The 14,341-nt window shown below is 41.5% G+C and overlaps 1 pseudogene; it reads left to right on the top strand.

Moving 5' to 3' along the window:
- The window catches only part of LOC137259692 (serine/threonine-protein phosphatase 6 regulatory ankyrin repeat subunit B-like), a 28,994-nt pseudogene extending 15,069 nt beyond the window's left edge, over positions 1 to 13,925 (top strand).
- The last annotated feature ends 416 nt before the right edge of the window (positions 13,926 to 14,341 follow it).

Raw genomic sequence — 14,341 nt, 5'->3', positions numbered from 1 at the left:
AGTGTGACTGACAAAATACTGCCTTGTGGAACACCCTGATCCTGATTGTAATGATCAGACAGGGTAGAACCCACTCGGACTTGAAATTGTCTGTTATTTAAAAATTTGCCTATGAATTCAGGCAAACGACCTCGCAAACCGAAATCATGTAAATCTCTCAGAATGCCATACTTCCAGGTTGTGTCATATGCTTTTTCAAGATCAAAAAAGATAGACACAGCATGTTGTTTATTAATCAGCGCGTTTTTCACAAATGATTCTAAACGCACTAAATGATCAACAGTACTTCTGTTTTTACGGAAACCACATTGTATATCTGTGATAAGGTTATTTGTTTCCAAGTACCAAACAAGTCGATTATTTATCATGCGTTCCATGGTCTTGCAAACACAGCTAGTTAATGAAATCGGACGAAAATTGGATGGATCCGTATGATCACGTCCAGGTTTAGATATTGGTACTACTATGGCATCACGCCATGAAGAAGGAAATTTCTCGGAAGTCCAAATATCATCAAAAATTGATAAGAACGTCTCTAAACAGGATTCTGGTAAATGCTTCAGGAGTTGATAATGTATGTTATCAGCTCCTGTAGCAGTATCATGATCTTGATCAAGAGCAGTATAGAGGTCATTAATAGGAAAAAGTTTCATTATAATCTTACCCATTATCTGATTTGAAATTAATAGTTTTCTTTTCTTGTTGTTTTTGATGCTGCTGAAATTTAGGTATATAATTTGAAGAGGAAGAATGTTTAGCAAGAGTTTCGCCCAGTTTATTCGCAATATCTGATTTATCAGTAAGTAATTGATCTCCATGTTTAAGATGATGGACAGTAGATTTAGTACCTTTGCCTTTGATTTTCTGGACCATGTTCCATACCTTGGACATGGGTGTCCGAGAATTTATTTTAGATACATAATTTTGCCAAGATTGGCGTTTGTTCTGTCTAAAAGTACGCCGTGCTTTAGCATTTAAAATTTTAAATTTATTTAAATTATGCACCATAGGATGGCGACGGAAATAATGTTCTGCTTTTTTCCTTGCCTTCCTAGCTTGTTTGCACTCATCATTGAACCATGGTTTTCTTATGTGTGGAACTACAGAGGACTTTGGTATACACTCATCAGCTATGGAATTCAGTTCTTCCGAAAAGCATTCAATAGCACCAGGAACGTCAATAAAACGTTCGGGTTTAAGTTTTTCAGCACACAGTGTTTCATATAAAGCCCAGTTAGCCTTTTTAAAATTTCGTCTTGATGATGGAGGAACATCAGATGGAGTTACAGCTTTTAACATAGTAGGAAAATGGTCACTTCCACAGAGGTCATCGTGGACTGACCATTCGAATTCATTTAGTAGTTCGGAAGTTGTCAATGACAAGTCAAGAGCAGAATAGGTCCCTGCCCCAGGGTGTAAATATGTGTTGGAACCATCATTATAAATACATAAGTCATTGTCAGAACAAAAGTCCTCCAACAATTTCCCTTTAGTGGTTGTAGTTACACTACCCCAGAGTGGGTTGTGCCCATTTAAATCTCCCATTATAATACAGGGCTTCGGGAGCTGATCATATAGAGCTTGCAGATCAGTTCTGGCAAACGTCGTCGACGGAGAAATATAAAGAGAGCATAGCGTAAACGCTACATGTAAAGTAATTCTCACTGCAACAGCCTGCATATTAGTATTAAGTGAAACAGGGATTTGAATAACGTTTTGTTTGACTAGAATGGATGATCCGCCAGTGGCCCGATCACCCGGAGGTGCAAAACAGTGATATGCATTAAACTGACGAAGATCAAATGTATCTGTTTGTTTTAAATATGTCTCTTGGAGACATATCGCTGAAGGTATAAAATCTTGGACTAATAGCTGTAATTCATGTACATTAGTCCTCAATCCTCTGCAGTTCCACTGTACAATATTATTGGAATAATCTTTTGGGGGGATTTATTGGGGATCTACCCCGCACTCTTTTAGAGGGCGACAAGCTATGTGCCCTAGAATGGACGTTTTCAGAAACGTCCATGTCTTCAAGAGACCCGTATTTATTGAACAATTGAATTTTGTTCTGTGACCCTTTAGGAGTTCTGCCACTTTGTTGTTTTGAAGCATCAGGCTTTGGCTTCGATTTATTTTTCACAGTTTTGTTGACTATCAGCTGTGGATTGAGACTTTGAGTGTGACTGAGATGATGATTTGTGATCAGAAGACGACTTTGAGGTACTAGGAAGTGATTCCTCAGTCTGTGATGATATAGCTGGGTACAAAAGCTGTGGAGAATCGCAATTTACCCAAGTCAACGTAGTTTGGCAGCCTGTGGTTGATGTAGTGTTAGATTTAGATCCTGATGATGTTTTTGCTACTGTAGCATAAGTTTGTGGAAGATCAGATCTCTTTACCAGTTTTTTGGCCTCCGAAAAAGAGATATTTTGAGTAAATTTTATTTTATTGATCTCCATTTGCTCTTTCCAAATAGGACACTGTTTAGAAAAGGACAAATGGTCGCCTGAGCAATTGGTGCATTTTTTATAATCGCTGTCACAATCTTCTGTTGTGTGTGTCTTCTCACCACAGTGAGCACACACAACAGACAATGTGCACGTATTTACACCGTGTCCATATTTCTGGCATTTAAAACACCTGAGCGGGTTGGGGATGTAGGTATCAACTTGTATGTTGCAGTAGCCTGCCTTCACTGATTTTGGAGCATTTGGACATGAGAAAGTAAACAGATACGTATTTGTTTTGACGGTTTCGTTGTTTCTGCGAGTTGAAAAGCGCTTGACATATAGTACACCTTGATCTTTCATTTCAGATCCTATATCAAGTTCCGACATGTCATCAAACAATCGATCTCTATCTCTCACGATACCTTTACTTGTATTCAAGGTTTTGTGTGCAGAAACCGTGACGGGAATGCCCACGAAAGATTTAATATTCATCAGATTTGTTGCTTGCTGCTTTTTCCCGCACTCGACTAGCAGGGCACCCGAACGTAAACGTCTTATGCTCTTCACATCCCCAGCAATGCCTTGAATACCTTTGGATACAGCAAAGGGGTTCAATTTCAACGGTGTCTTGTCAGGAGTCTCAATCACAATGAAACGTGGCCAATACTCAATCGATGTAGACGGTCTATGGTCAGTATCAACAGGGTCAATATCAAGTGGACGTTTTGTTTTTTTTGTTGGAGTTTCATAAGCCATGGTTAGTGTAATACGGTTCATCATCCGAGCTCCCCACCCACCACGGAGTATCACAAGGACAATGCTAAAGCAAGCGGGCCTCCAGCTTTCAGCACCAAGGATACCCGGATGATATACTCCAGCAGAAGAATTAGAAATAATTAATCTACCAGATTGGCCCATGAGCCACCGCCTTCTGGGCATAAGACTCTAGGCAAAAGTTCAGAACTTCAAAAATGCATTTTAAATTTCGAAACGCTCAATGAACAAATAAGCCAAGACCGAAAGTAAAAATCCAAATAAAATTTGTGCAATGATACATATCCTCCATGCACAGGGCTTGGCATGACCAGCCGATTGGTCGAACCGGGCCCATTCGACCACCCGTCTAGGTGAAGTCAGGGCCAAAGTGGTGTGTTGGGCAATGGAACACAGTTAAAAGCCCCAGTGCCCTCAACCACCAGGATCCCCTCCTCCACCGACACGGGACGCAACCCACGGCAAACGGGTTGGTGGACCAAATATCCCCCCGGGTCCACTACGGGGGTGTCGGCGAGCTCTTAGCATTACCCAGCACCCACCACGAGGAGGTGGCTCGCCACGGGTGCCTGGGTTCTTTTAAGTGCCCAGGGTTGTGTACTGTACACTAGGGGTTGTGACATGGGTGTCATAACAGTAGGCAGCAAAGGGAACGTTTCCCGTACACAACAGACATGTGAAACTCTTGAATAGCGAACTATACCCATAAACATGCTGCAGTTGATTATGTATTTAAAATGGGATATTTGTTGATGGACAGTAAGGACAACTTTGAAGAAACAAACCCATACAAACTCTATTTTCTCACGAGTAGTTGGTGAGTGAGTGTAGTTTTCAGCAATATTCAAGCGACGGTCTGTAAATAATCGAACTTGACTCAAGCCAGTGATCAACAATATGAGTATCGATCAACGCAATCAGAAAACATGTGTTGTTTGCTAGTAACGGGTTCACAGGCAGTTCGTCATATCCAGAGCTATCTACCTTGTACTATCGCAGTGCATATATGTTGTTGGGATATCATTTAGGAATATCATTTAGGGATATCATTTAGGAATGTCATTTATGAATGTCATTTAGGGATACCATTTAGGAAGATGTGAAAATATTTTAGGGGAATTTGTTTCTAAAACTGAACCGTAATTGCCGTTCTTATGTAAATATCAAGTAATATGGAAGGGTTGTTTTTCGATTCGACTGATATATTTCAGCCTACTTGCAGCCGCACGATACAGGTAAGTGTATGCGAGAGTTGAGACCATGTTATCATGGCTAAAGTTGATGTATCGGGTAACATGATAATTCTATATTATTGTAGACATTCTTATCTGTAAGCATAACATACAATAAAATCAAATACGAACACTGTATTCTTCTTGAAGTCTGAGCAATAACTCAGGGCTACACTGTCCTGAGTTGAGGAATCTTCACCAGCTTCAGATAATGACAACTGGCTGGATGCGTGCGCTTCTATTATTTTCTATGTACCCCCCTGGGACTGCCGAACTCACTGGAACTTTGTGGTAGTAATTGTTTATTTCAAATAGTAGATATGTTCTTGAGATAACACAGGGGAACTGTACAAATGTTTTCTCAAACGTCTGATAACTTGGTCATTTGCCTCTTGAAATGCCGTTCTGATGTATTTAATGTATTTAAGATGCAAAGGTCAAGTAATTTTAAGAGGTGTTCATTTTGCCAATTTGTTTGATATATACACCTGGAAATTAATCAAGCAACACCCCATTTTTTTCTATTGGAGCAACTTTGAAGTGTTCTGACAATCAAAATATGCCGGGTTGATATAGTTTGACACTTTTTTATTCAACAGACGATCTCTGACAAACAACTTAAAGGGAAAAAGTATCAAGACTTTGCTTTATTGCAACGAAATCCAAATTCTTAAAACTGTCTTAAATTCATGAAAAAATGGACACAATTTACTATTCATCCACAGACGTTGTTGTCAGGTGTATTAACACAAATGTCACATGGAAAGAAAGAACAGTCATCTGAGAGTCTGCACACCGACTTTCATCAATATCTAGTGTGTCCTCCCTGCGCACGCACCACCGATTCCAGACGCCTCCTCATTCCTTGGATGAGTCTCCGGATCTGATTCTGGGGGATCCTGTTCCACTCCTCATGCAGGGCAGCCGTCAATTCGTTGAGATTATGGACTGGTGGGTCTCTCTGCCTCACACGACGGCCAATAAAGTCCCACAAATGTTCAATGGGGTTGAGGTCAGGGCTCATGGCAGGCCATGGAATTCTGTCAATTGCATTTTGCCGCAAAAAATCATTTACAGCATGCGCCCTGTGAGGTCTAGCATTGTCGTCCATAAATATGGGTCTCGTTGCCAGAGGATGGTTCTCAAAATGAGGTACCACAGCCCTGTCAAGAACCTCCTGTTGGTAACGAACACCGTTAAGGTTGCCACGGATGGTAATGATATCCAACTTGCAGTTCATGGAAATGCACCCCCATACCATAACGGAACCTCCCCCAAAGGCCACAGTCTCCTGGATGTTCCGTGGAGCGATTGCTGTGTTCCTCTGCCTCCAGACCCGAGTACGACCGTCCACCATGTGCAGCAAGAACCGGCTCTCATCTGAGAAATGGACCTTCCTCCAAGAGGCAATGTTCCAGTGCAAACGGTCATTACACCAGGCCAGTCGGGCTGCCTTATGGGCTGGAGACAGTCTGGGTCGCTTGATTGGCCTCCTTGCCCGGTATCCTGCAGCTTTCAGACGATTCCGAACAGTCCTGTTCGAGATGGGTCTCCCTGGAAGCCACTCCTGTCTCAACCGAGAGCTCGAGTCGAAGGACCTGCGCCGTACAAGTCTCAGTAAAGCTCTGTCCTCCCGGACTGTGGTCTTCCTGGGTCTTCCTGGTCTAGGCAGGTCTTTAACTTCATTAGTGGCCCGGTATTTTTTCAAAAGTTTTGAAATTATGGAATGATGTCGTCCGATTTGAGTCCCGATTTGTCTTAGAGACATACCAGCATTCCTCATGCCGATTATTTGCCAACGAGTGGCCTCTGATAATTTCCTACGTGCCATGACATTGAAATGAATGAAAAACCGAATGCAATCGACAACCTGCGCTTGTAAACACCCCAGGGAAAAAGTGCATTTTTCGAAAGTTGAGGTTAAAGCAATGCACGTGCGCTGTGCAAGCTTCACGCGCGTCATATCAACCCATGAAAAGCTCATGCTGTATGTCAATACATCAAAATTGAATAATCAATCATCAAAATTACTTCGTTATACTTTGTTAAGTTTTTATGTGTCTTTGAATTTGGTGTTGCTTAATTAATTTCCATATGTATATTTTAGCGCCCTTCAAGCCGCACGATACAGGTAAGTGTACGCGAGACTTCAGACCATGTTATCATGGCTAAAATTAATGTGTCGAGTAAAATGATAATTCTATATTATTGCCGATTCTTCTTAGCTACAAGCATACAATACAATAAAATCCAAACAATGTTTCGTTCTTGAAGCTTGAGCAATGTCGAGGACTATACTGTCCTAAGTTGAGGCATCTTCACCAGCTTCAGATGACGACAACTCAAGTCCCACTGATTTAGATCGTTTTTCATCCGATAAGTTTTGCCATATTTTGTGACTAGTTCATGTCTAAGAGAAGATGGAGATGATATAAATGCAGTGACAATGTAGAGGTCAGCAGGAATGTAGAGTTAATTTGTTTGTTATTGTTTAGTGTATGTATCTGATAAACCTGGTCTGACCATCATATAACATATTGATCTCGCCTTCCACATAAATGAGGTTTTCTGACAGGCTCCGTGCTCTTCAATTATTTTTTTCTGTACCCCGCTGGGAATACCGACCTCATTTGTAGCGATGTTAAAAAAATACAACTGCGCTTCAAACAATTTAAGCTTAACACTGAGGTGTTAAACATTAACACTGAGCTACGATACGATAAATCTTCGTGTCCTTTGGACAACTGATAATGCAGTTTCAAGAGTCAAAAATGATTTCGTCCTTCGTCTCTCCCTCGCTCCAGATGGTGAGATCATGTTAACATGTGACTGCTATTATAGAACCAACATTTAGGTTTTGTATGACCTAGATGTGACGTATATTTTGGCAGAATCACCAGGAAACGATGATACAAACAAGAATGTTCCCGACTTGGAAGAGCAGACGAGAGGTGTGTGTCAGTCATTTATCCAGTCATCTAACGTATCCTTGATGTCATAGTTAAGACGTTCTACAGCCCCCTCCCCTCCTCAAGAATGTTTTCCCTCGACTTCACTGTGGTTCAATCAGGCGGCATCTCACAGTTAAAGCAATTAATAATAATAATAAATGATGGTTCTCAGAAAATAATGGTACGACAAAGATGCATCATTTTAACGAAAATGTGTGATTTAGTGAGATGTGTGTATATGAGGTATATTTACTAATTATGTTTTGTTTTTCACCTCTAAAAAGATCTGCCATTCAGGGAGAAAGATATCAGCAACCTGTTCGTCGAAACTGAGGGTTTCCGAAAGGTTAAAGAAAAGTTGGAAGCTTTTGGTCACGTGACAATAAGCAGTGCCCCAGGAGCAGGTAAAACATCCATGGCCCTGATGCTGGGAGCTGAATACAGGAAGCAGGGATATGAAGTGGTACTGGCAGAGGATGCTGGTACTTTCCAGTTGGCTGATTGTCTGTGTAAAAGGAAATACGCTTGTGTCATATTTGATGACATATTTCAGAACGTTGGGCCATCCATGGATGTACATCGCCTGAGACAACTTCTGTATCAGCTCCATGGACACCTTGAACCCTGGAAAACCAAGCTGGAAAGAAGATACAAAATCCTTCAGCAGACATCAGGAACCGAACAAAGAAGAAACGATCGTCCTAACTTGTACATCATATTCACCACAGATTCTAACAACCTTGAACATGCCATTCCAAAACTCAAAGAACCTATATTGTTTCAAAAGTCCTCAGTCGTGGACTTGGCCAAGTTAGAAAGCCGTGAAGAGAAAAAGGCCATATGGCTGAAACACAAAAGTCATTACGACTGTAAAACTGAGGTAGATGTGAACACAATTATTGCCTACAAGGAATTGATTGGTTTTCCTCTGGCATGCAAACTTTTTTCAAAAAATGATGCCTTTCAACAACACAAAGAATCGTTCTTTGAAATGCCTAAATTTCATCTAAAACAGGAACTGCTTAAGAACATAAATCACCTTGACGATCAGTCAGTAGAGTACCTGTTGAGGTCACTATGTGAAGGGGAACAGAATACAGGAAAACTCCACAGTGGATATGACAACAAAATACAAGACACACATCTGAAGAATGTGTTAGCCCTTGCCTCATGTTCCCACCCTCTAATACTTGACATGTGCTTGTCTGTCATATTGGATACTAAACCAGAGCTGTTTCTTCACAACTGTAGTTTAAAGTTCATCTGTGAGCATGTTTGTGATCAACAGCATGACACTGTACCTGGAGAAGAGAGTGTCATATATTTCCCAGGTGCTCACAGTGACATAATTACTGCCAGACTGGCTGAAGCTGTTGCTGATGGCACTTTCAGCAGCTACATCATGTATCCCATCTGGAAAAAGGAAGAAGTTGCAGACAAAGTGTATCAAATACTTTCAGATGATGAGATCAAGTCTCATGATACAAAGCACGGTATTCTCCATTATGCTTGTTTCTTGAGGAGCATCGCCACCATAGAACGACTCGTGCCCCACTGTGACATCAACAGACGGGCTGTGAATGGTTGGACGCCAGTTATGTTCGCAGTTACTGGAGGACAGATGGATAGTTTGAAACTCCTGTTGAATCATAAGACTGATGTCACACTGCGTGATGCCGCGAACAACGACCTGTTACATTTGGCTTGTCAATATGGAAATGTTTCACTTGTCAAATATGTTGAACGGAAGCTGAAGAAAAGTACTGCTTGGCATGTCAACAGCCGGGTGATGGATGACTTGACACCGATCATGTATTCAATTGTCGCCGACAAGAATGATCTCTTCGATTATCTAGTCAAACAGGGCGATTTAGCCTCACGGGATAGCAACAACAACACTGTTCTTCATCTGGCATGTTTGTATGCAAGTGAAGCCGTTGTTAATTCGTTGTTATCATCAACAGACATAAACAGTCAAGGGAAAAACGGCATGACGCCTGTGATGTGTGTTCTGTTGTCAGGAAGGATGGATATGTTCGACCTTCTCGTGTCAAAGAATGCAAACACGTCATTGACAGACGATGACAACAACAGTCTGCTTCATTTAGCCTGCCTGCTTGATGACATACCCGACATTCTACTGAAAGAGATAGACTTTGATATTCAAGGAAATCACGGTTGGACACCTATAATGAAAGCAGCTGCCAATGGAGCAAAGCATGCATTTGACCAGTTATATAAAGTTAAGGCTAATCTATATCCGAAAGACGACAACAACAACAATCTCCTTCACCTGGCTTGTCATGGTGGACATGTCTCTATTGTGAAACACGTACTGACAAAGTGTGACGTCAACAGTCGTGGAAATAAAGGATGGACACCAGTTATGTATGCTGCTGCCAGTGGATCGAAGGACGTGTTTGACCTGCTTGTGTCTGGGGGAGCTGATGTGTCCTTGAAGGATGACTACGGCAACTCTGTTTTCCAACTAGCCTGTATAGACGGGAACCTATCCATTGTGGAATGTCTCTTGTCAAATTCTGAAGTCGACAGTTCTGATTACCTGGGGAGGACTGCACTTATGAAAGCTGCTGAGTCAGGTCATATACATGTGTTCAAATTTCTTGTGTCACAAAAGGCTGATCGTAAACTGACTGATGACTTCAATAACACTGTCTTACATTCTGCATGTGAGGGAGGGAATGTAGCCGTTCTTGAACATTTGCTGACAACAGTTAACCTTAATGTGAGGGGATTAAATGGCTGGTCACCAGTTATGGTAGCAGCTCGATTTGGAAAGTTTGATGTTTTCAATTTGCTTGTTTCAAAAGAAGTAGACCTGACTCTGATTGACGACCACGGTAACAACATACTTCACCTCGCATGTCAGAGTGGAAACAAGTCGATCATAGAGCACCTGCTTCCACTGTTTGACATCAACAGCCGTGGACAGGATGGCAGGACGGTTGTGATGTATGCAGCTATCAACGGAGTAAAGAGTGTGTTTGATCTGCTTGTCTTAAAGGGAGCTGATACATCGATGAAAGATGATCAGAACAATTCTGTGTTTCACTTAGCTTGTCTGGGTGGAAACAAATCAATAGTGGAACAATTACTTCTAAATGCTGACATCAACACTTTGGAAGACAGCGGGAGAACAGCAATTATGAAAGCAGCTTCTGCCAGTAATAAAAGTGTTTTCGATTTTCTGGTCTCAAAGAACGCCGATGTGGAAGTTATCGATGACTACACAGACACTGTCCTTCACTCAGCTTGTAAAGGAGGAGAGACGATGATCGTTCAGTGTGTTCTTCAAATGCTTGACGTCAATACCAGGGGAAAGGAGGGTTTGACACCTGTGATGATAGCATCTTCCTTTGGAAACAGGCACTTGTTCAACATGCTTGTTTCACGGCACGTAGATCTCACTCTTACTGATGACCAGGGTAACAATATGCTTCACCTCGCATGTCAGGGAGGAAACAGGTCCATCGTTATGCATCTGCTTCCGTTGTTTGACATCAACGCTCGTGGACAGGATGGCAGGACAGCTGTGATGTACGCAGCTCTGAATGGAGTGAAGAATGTATTTGACCTTGTCTCTAAGCAAGCTGACATGTCAATGACTGATGATTACAACTCGACCATATTTCATTTAGCTTGTCGTGGTGGAAACACTTCGATAGTAGAATACCTCCTACAGCAGAGTGATATCAATCACCGAGGATTCAACAACAGAACAGCAATAATGGAGGCAGCTTTGGCAGGCAAAACTAATGTTTTTCATCTGCTTGTGTCAAAGGAAGCTGAGCTGAATCTAACAGATGACTACAATGATAATGTTCTACATTTTGCATGTCTAGGCGGAGACACAGCCATTGTAAAGTATCTTCTGAAGACGATGGACATAAATGCTAAAGGACGGAATAGCTGCACACCAGTTATGCATGCAGCGTGGGCAGGACAGGAGAATGTGTTCTGTCTCCTTGTGTCACAAAGCGTTGAGATGGAGCTGCTGGATTGCTCCAGGAACAATTTATTGCATATTGCTTGTCAGGGAGGAAACGCGTCCATCATAAAGTATCTCCTACCACGGTTTGACATCAACAGTCCGGGAGAGGATGGATGGACGCCAATAATGATGGCAGCTCTCAGTGGAAAGATGGATGCTTATGATCTGATTTTGCAAAATGGAGGTATTGCATCTTTGACTACTCCACAGAATGATACTGTTCTTCACGCAGCTTGTCAAGGTGGGAACAAAGCCATCGTTAGGAAGGTCATTGACAGCTTTGGCATCAACACAAGGGGAAAGAATGGTTCCACTCCTCTAATGAGAGCAGTTGTTGGAGGACATATGAGTGTGATGAAGTTCCTGATGTCCCGGGGTGCAGACCATACTCTAGTGGACATGGATGGACTCACTCTTCTACATTTTGCATGCAAATTCGGTCACCTTGACATTGTGAAACATATCTCAGACAAGTTCAATATAGACACTCAAGACAACGGTGGTTTAACTTGCATCATGACAGCAGTGTTATATGGTAAAGTTGCCGTGTTTGACTACCTGAGAGGTAGAGGCGCAGATCTGTCAGTGGTTGACAGCACAGGAGATGACGCCTTAAACATTGCCCTTAAAGTGAACTGCAGACGAATCATAGAAACACTTTTGTCAGGTGGAGAGTCAGAGTAATGTAAAGCCACTGGATGACATAATGAGGTCAATAGTGAGGTGTGACGTATACCATCTGACTATGTACAAGCCAGACAGAGCTTAAACTCAGGAGACGGAGATGGAAAAAGGTAGAGAAAGTCAAGAAACTGACTCCATGGAATGAACCAATAAATTCCTCGGTAAATGGCACAAGTACTTTCCTTGAAGGTTTGCATTTGTAAACAAATATTTCTGAGAGGGGCAAGTACTACAAGAAGGCCTGCAGTTACAAAGGTCTTTGGTAAACGAGACTAGTCCTTAATTTGAAGGTCTACATTTGAAAACAAATCGTGGGATAAGGAGGCAGGTACTTGACTCAGAAGGTGTACGGCTACAGAAGTCTTTGGTAAAGGGGACAAGAACATGACTTGAGGACTGAACTTGAAGAAAGGTGGAGCAAATTGGGCAATTACTTAGCTTGAAGGACTGCAGGTGACAAAGTCTGTGGTAAAGAGGCAATAATTTTCTTTGAAGGTACACACTTAGGGAGGTTTAGGTACTGGAGGAAAGTATTTTCCTTGAAGCTCTACATTTAAAGACGTCAGTGCTTGAAGGGACAAAGAAGCAGAAAGTCCAAGAAAGTCTTGCTGTTCCAAGAATAACTGACAAAAGAGGCAAATAGTAGTGCTTGAAAGTATTTAGTAAATAAGGCACGTATTTGACTTGAACGCCTACAGCTGAAGAAGTCTGACTCTGACACATCAAATTATAGAGAAGATATCATCAAGAGTCTGTTGATATATTAGAGAACATTTATGCGTTGAATGCGTGCGTTATAAAATATTCACGGGCTATCATAGTGAACATCAAATGTTGGTTGTACAAACATGGACGCCATGTTGTGGTAGGCATGCATGGTTTAATCCTGGTTTTACATTTCCACTTTGTATATTTTAGTACGTTTATGATATCTGTGCCGTATATATCCCTGTTGTTTGGTCTGCGTGCTTAGACTCCAGTACCTTTAGTCTGAAAATACACATTGTGTATATACAATGTGTTAAGGATCCAACATTACGTCCTTATTAGATAAAAAGGTATGTGCTATTGTCAATGCCTTTGTCTATGAAGACAGGAACAAAAACGGTTACAGAGATTGTCAGAATCACTATCAAATATACCTCGCTTTCCTGACAGAAACTGAATAGTATGTTGTCAATGCCTTGTGTTGTTGAAGAGTTTGACAATCGTGGCATTTAAAGTACAGCACAGACTACACATGCTGGGATCAGTGTTTCTTTCAATTCTTGAGGCCAATGCAAACACGTGCAAATGAAGAAAACTTCAATGCGAAGATCACGTGATCGACTGCGTGTGCAAAACCTGATTTGGCACTAACGTCATTTGCACGACGAATGGATGGGTTTGAGTGGATTTTGCTAACGTTTTTCAAGAGTCGGAAGATAGGGATCCCATTTCGGATACATAGATGTATCATCACAGAAAAAGTAAAAATGACATTTTGTGAAGTTTCTTTTTCGACTCAGTATATATGCTGATTGGTATACTAGAACAGTATTTATTAAATGTTTATTATACTACCAGAAAACTACCGCGCCATGCATGTGATCACTTTTTATGTGGTTTACAACTAACGTTTTTATGTTCTGCACTTGAGGAACTGAAATACACCTTAGTTTAATATTTACTGATATTAACGTACATGATTGATAGCGATAACTTTCAGGCGAGACCTTGTTTTGCCAGTCAAAACTGTTTTCTTACATTTTTACTGTATGTTGTGACATTTTAATGCCGCTTCATTTTGTTACGTCTATTGCTTCTATATGCCTTAATACACAGCTTATAACCTTGACTTTGTGTTTTACTGTAGTGTTAGAATCGTCCGTGTAGATCCTAATGTGGATTCAGACATCGCACTGTGGTCAATCCTACCCAAGACCCCAGGTTTTAGATCTTTTCCTGGCTGATCGCATTTCTCTGAGGTCAATCCCACCCGAGACCCCAGGTTTTAGATCTTTTCCTGGTTGATCACACTTCACTGAGGTCAATCCCACCCGAGACCCCAGGTTTTAGATCTTTTCCTGGCTGATCGCATTTCTCTGAGGTCAATCCCACCCAAGACCTCAGTTTACATATCTTTTCCTGGTCGATCAAACTTCACTGAGATCAGTCCCACCCAAAACCCTAGATTACATATCACTTGTTAGTGAGACAAACTTTTGCGGCAGTCGTTTCTGTTGACGTTGTACC

Source organism: Haliotis asinina, chromosome 13 (assembly GCF_037392515.1).
Source record: "Haliotis asinina isolate JCU_RB_2024 chromosome 13, JCU_Hal_asi_v2, whole genome shotgun sequence".
Lineage (NCBI taxonomy): Eukaryota > Metazoa > Mollusca > Gastropoda > Lepetellida > Haliotidae > Haliotis > Haliotis asinina.
The sequence above is the reverse complement of the archived record's forward strand: the minus strand, read 5'-3'. Positions and strand labels throughout refer to the sequence as shown.